Genomic DNA, 6,019 nt, shown 5'->3' with positions numbered 1-6,019 from the left:
TTCCTGATCAAGGCTGCTGATTTGTTTTCTATATCCAAATCCATCATTTTTGTTCTGCAGAATATATATATATATATATATATATATATATATATATATATATATATATATATATATATAAAGGCAAAGGTCCCCTGTGCAAGCACCAGGTCATTCCTCACCCATGGGGTGATGTCACATCCCGACGTTTACTAGGCAGACTTTGTTTACGGGGTGGTTCGCCAGTGCCTTCTTCAGTCATCTTCCCTTTACCCCCAGCAAGCTGGGTACTCATTTTACCGACCTCAGAAGGATAGAAGGCTGAGTCAACCATGAGCTGGCTACCTGAAACCGACTCCTGTCAGGATCGAACTCAGGTCATGAGCAGAGCTTGGACTGCACTGCAGTACTGCAGCTTACCACTCTGCGCCACAGGGCTCAGTATATATATATATAAGACAATCCATTTTCTCCAGAGGAACTGATCTCTGTTGACTGGCGATCAGTTGTCATAGCAGGAGATCTCCAGCTAGTACATGGAGGTTGGAAATCCTAGCTGAACTCCTAAGCCAGTTCCCCGTACTACGGACGTAATAGTGACATGCAATTTATGTTCAGTAACTGCAAAAACAACAACAAAACTGCAAATCTGCCACTTTCTTGTACAATTTTTTTAATGTACATGTTGTCCCTTCCTTTCTTTCTTAAAAATCTAGACAAGCAGCTGTTTGAGCAAATGTCATACGATCTATTTCAGCAAAGAATTAGAACACAGAGAATTAGAACATCAAGCTCATGCAGAGTTTCACAAAGTCATTTTAACATGCATCTAGGAACTCCTGCAAGATGAGCCAATGGACCAGTTATGCAAGTTTTTTTTTTAAGAGGTAAAAAAGGAGAACTCTCTAACCTGGTGCATCAACAATTTGAAAAACAAGCTTAGTCTCACATTCCAAGAAAAATGCAGAGAGAAAAGAACAATAAACTATTATATTTCTTCCTGTACACTGCTAAGTACAATCTGAAGGTCCCTCACTTTGCAAAACTTTATTTGTGGAACTAGGTAAACCCCCCAAAAAACCCTCATTCTACAGCAAGGTCGCCAACCTTTTTGAGTCTGTTCCCCTTTGGAATTCTGACATAGGGTGGTGGATGCAAAACACAAACTGGCCTCCACAGCAGTAAATGTGTTGGGATTAATTCCCTTTATCAGAGGATATGGATCGTTTGATTATGGCTTAGAGTGAAAGTCAAATTAAATCACACACACACAAAAATGGACAGAGTCATTTGTCCTATCAAAAACAATCTTTACTTACTAAAATTAGGGAAAAGGTTCACTGGGAGGTTAAAACAATAAATCCTTACTACATAGCTAAGTTTCCTATACTTGCCAGAAACTCTGGCAGTTACTAAGCTTATACACGTGGCATTTCTAAAAGTCAGAATCGCCCCTCCATCCTTTCAGCTTGAGATTCAAAAGGTAACTGGGGTACTGCTTTCTCTTCTACACAAAGGAAAAAGGAAAAGCAGTAAAATGCAGATTGCTTGTGTACATGACCACAAGCATGTTTGCAATGATGCTCTCACTGACCAATAGCTAGTTAACACATTGGAGATTACATCACCTAGAACTGGTCAGCATCTATACAATCAATATTAACCCTTGTCTGTCTGACATGTAACAAAGCTCGCTATCTAATGCAGAACAAAATGGGAATTAATTTCTCACACAAGTGAAAAGGTAAAAGGTAAAGGTCCCCTGTGCAAGTACTGGCTCATTCCTGACTCATGGAGTGACGTCACATCCCAACGTTTTCTAGGCAGACTGTGTTTACGGGGTGGTTTGCCAGTGCCTTCCCCAGTCATCTTCCCTTTACCCCCAGCAAGCTGGGTACTCATTTTACCGACCTCAGAAGGATGGAAGGCTGAGTCAACCTTGAGACGGCTACCTGAGACCAACTTCTGTTGGGCTCGAACTCAGGTCGTGAGCAGCAGGACTGCAGCTTACCACTCTGGGCCCAGGGCTCTTCTCACACAAGTGAAGGGATGCTCAAAATCTTACAACAAAGACTGTTACCATACATGGAATGAGAAATACCTGATGTTTAAGCTGGATTCAGAAAAGAAAGAGGCCCTAGAGATCATATTGCAAATTTACCTTGGTTACTGGAGCATATGAGAGAATTTCAGAAGTCAATCAGTTTAGGTTTCATAGATTACAGCAAAGCTTTTGACTGTGTGGATCATGAAAAGCTATAGCTGGTTTTAAAGGAAATAGGCGTGCCACAGCATCTGATTGTTTTGATATGCAACCTGTACTCCAGACAAGAGGCTACTGTTAGGACAGAATATGGAGAACAGAATGGTTTCCAATTGGCAAAGGTGTTAGACAAGGATCGCCTTATCTCTTTAATCTGTATGCAGAGCATATCATAAGAATCAGATTTAGATGAAGGTGGAGTGACAATCGTGGGGAGGAACATTAACAATTTGAGATATGCCAATGATACTACATTACTGGCAGAAAATAGTGAAGACTTGAAATGGCTACTGCTGAAAGTTAAAGGAGAAAGTGCTAAAGCAGGACTACAGCTAAACAACAAGAAGACAAAAGTAATGACTATTGGAATAGTCAACTTTAAGGTGGTCAATGAAGAAACTGAAATTGTTCAAGACTTTCTACTCAAATCATATCAGATTTGTATAAATACGGTAAATGAGCAGCTTGAAAAATACAACATATAACCTAAACCTAACAATTACAAATTACAGTATATGAATGGAGTTTGTATAAACATCACATAACTTGACATGACTTTCTACTCCTTGGCTCCATCATCAACCAAAAGGGAGACTGCCACCAAAAAAACAGAAGGAGATTGAGAACTGGGAAGGGCAGCCATGAAGGAGCTAGGAAAGATTCTGAAGTGTAAGAATGTGTCCCTGGGAACCAGGTAGGGCTGTTGATTCGGTTCGGCCCGAACTGAAAATCAGCCGAATTTCCCCTGATTCTGTGGTTTTTAGTTTGGGAGGAACCGAACTCAAAACTGGCGGGCAACCGGGGAGCCGAATAAATCCAGCAAATTCGGGGCCGTCAGTAAGCAGCATAACCGTCAGTAAGCAGCATTCTCCTCCCCCGGCCAATTGGTGGCCAAGCTAGGTCTTCTTCTGGCCAATCAGTCAGGATTGAGTACTGGAGGAATCAGCTGATGTGCGGCCCGGCCAGGGAGAGAGAGAGCGAGAGCGAAATCCTCGTGTGTGTGTGTGGGGGGGTGCTTGTGCACATTCGCTCCTTTCTGTGGCTGCAGGGGGTGTATTTTGGGGGGTAAAGACACGAAACTTTCAGTGGAGCTTCAGATGAAGCTTCTTAAGATACCCCCCAATTTTTGTAAACATTGGGTCAGGGGGTCCTGAGATATGGGCTCCCCCCTTTTTCTTTCCATGGCTTCAGGGGGTGCATTTTTGGGGGTACAGACCCCAAACTTTCAGTGGAGCTTCAGATGAAGCTTCTTAAGATACCCCCCAAGTTTTGTAAACATTAGGTCAGGGGGTCTCGAGATATGGGCTCTCCCCCTTTTCCCTCCCCCCTTTTTCCATTTATGTGGCTGCAGGGGGCGCTTTTTGGGGGATATAGCCCCCAAACTTTCAGCATAGCTTCAGACAATCATTCTTAAGATACCACCCAAGTTTTGTAAAGATGGGTTCAGTGGGAGCAGAAATATCGCCTCCCCCCTTTTCTCTTTCCATGGCTGAAGGGGGCGCATTTTTGGGGGTGCAGATCCCAAACTTTGAGCGGAGTTTCAGACAAGTGTTCTTAAGAGATCACCCAAGTTTTGTGAACATTGGATCAGGGGGTCCCGAGATATGGGCTTTCCCCTTTCCCCTTTCCCCTATTGGGATGAATGGATCAGCCGATCCTGTGCATCTCCAGAGCAAAACGTCCCATGCCTAATTGGAATCATCTTGGATTACAAGTCCTCCCCAGCCCCTCCTGATGGAACTGAAGACAGCCACAGTAAGACCCCTTTGGGGGCTTTAATCTATAATTTTTCTCCTGTGTATGTGTGTGTGTGTGGGGGGAAAGCAGAGTCTGTGTGTGTGTGGGGAGGGAGCAGTTTCTGTGGGGGGGGGAAGCCAAAGGGGGCTTTCGTCAGTTCTGCCTGGGGTGTGTGTTCCCCCTCGAGTCTCTCGCTCCCTGGTTTGAGGGGGGAGGTTTCAGTTGTGTGTCTTCTGGTTTTCCCTGTTGCAAAGGTGTTGTTTTACAAGGTTGTGTTGCTTTGCAGTTGCTTTGCAAACTGTTGTCGGGGCTGGGAGCTTTGTGCGTGGGCGGCAAGCTCTGCTGAGAGATGCACATTAAGGGTGGGGGGACCCCTTTCAGGGCCCATATCTCAGCTCCCCCTGACCCAATCTTTACAAAACTTGGGGAGTCTTTCAATAAACGTCCTTTGAAGCTCTGCTGAAAGTTTGGGACCTCTAACCCCAAAAATGCCCCCCCAGAGCCGCAGAAAGGCGCGATTGTGTTTTTAATGGCTTTATTCGGCTGAATTTTTTTCCCGAACTTTGAATTCCCGCCGAATTGAACGGACCCGAAGTGGGGGAGTTCGGATTTCAGCATATCCCGAATCTAAACAGGCCGAATTCGGCCGAATCCAAACTATACCGAATTTTTTAAAATTCAACAGCCCTAGAACCAGGATCAAGTTAATTCATTCCATCGTATTCCCTGTTACTATGTATGGGTGTGAAAGCTGGACAATGAAGAAAGCTGACAGGAAGCAAGTAGATTCCTTTGAAATGTGATGTTGAAAAAGAATGTTACAGACACCGGAGACCACCCAAAAAACAAATAAGTGGGTTCTAGATCAAATCAAGCTCGAACTGTCCCTAGAAGCTAAAATGACTTAATTGAGGCTATCGTACTTTGGTCACATTATGAGAAGACAAGAGTCTCTGGAAAAGACAATAATGCTAGAAAAAGTTGAAGGCAGCAGGAAAAAAGGAAGACCCAACATGAGATGGATTGACTCTGTAAAGGAAGTCATGGCCTTCAGTTTGCAAGACCTGAGCAAGGCTGTTAACAATAGGATGTTTTGGAAGACATTGGCCATTAACGCATGGCAAGTTTTTAAATTTTTTGTCCCTCCTCTGTCATGCGCCTTGTGATCACGTGTTCAAAAAATTGAACACATGGCCAACATGGTGAGCCACTGGTCTGCCTCTGATAGGTGGAGGCGAGGGGAGGCGGTGGTGACTGGGCTGCCGAGTAAAGAGGGGGGAGGTGGAGGAGGGCGCGAGGGGGGGAGACAGAGAGAGCGGCACAGGGTCCGGCACTTTTCCTCTGTGGGTGGAGGTGGGTGAAGGTGGTGGCTGCTGTGGTCAGGGCCGGGCAGTCTCCCGGCGGGGAGTTGACGCAGGCACCGAAAACGCACCAGCAAATGCTGGGAACTGCCACAAACCTTCCATTAAAATCGTGACAAAGCAGCAATAGGAAAACCCGGAAATGTATCGATAGGAGGTGGGTTGATCGTGCGCATGGGAGAAGGACGTGCATTTTAACTTTTGAGATTCATTAAATTAGCGAGACAATCCCAGGACAAAACGGCCATTCGTTATCGACCATTGATTCATAGGGTTGCCATGAGTCAGAAGCGACCTGATGGCACTTAACACACATACACAAATGGGAATGCGGGAATGAGTGAGTACTCTGGAGTGAATATTTAGGGTTGCCAGGTCCCTCTTCGCCAGGCCTTTACCACTCAAACTGGGAGTTTGACTGGTAACCGGCCCTTTGCAATTCGGCACTTCTGGGTGTAAACCGGAAGTGACGTGTCGCGCTTGCACTCTTTGCCCGCCGTCCCTCAGCTTGTCGGCAGGCAGCCAGGTGGATTGGCGGGGGTTTGCCCGCCACCACCTGGCACTTGGCAACCCTAGTTCCAAGCCTTGCTATAGCGAGATATTATCGGTCGCCAAACTGAATTCCAAGACCCTCTTGCACTTCTTGGCAGTGGTGTCAGATAACACAAGGCAGTTCAGA

The sequence above is a fragment of the Euleptes europaea genome, chromosome 17, assembly GCF_029931775.1.
Source record: "Euleptes europaea isolate rEulEur1 chromosome 17, rEulEur1.hap1, whole genome shotgun sequence".
In the NCBI taxonomy this organism is placed as follows: domain Eukaryota; kingdom Metazoa; phylum Chordata; class Lepidosauria; order Squamata; family Sphaerodactylidae; genus Euleptes; species Euleptes europaea.
This window is presented reverse-complemented; position numbering follows the sequence as displayed.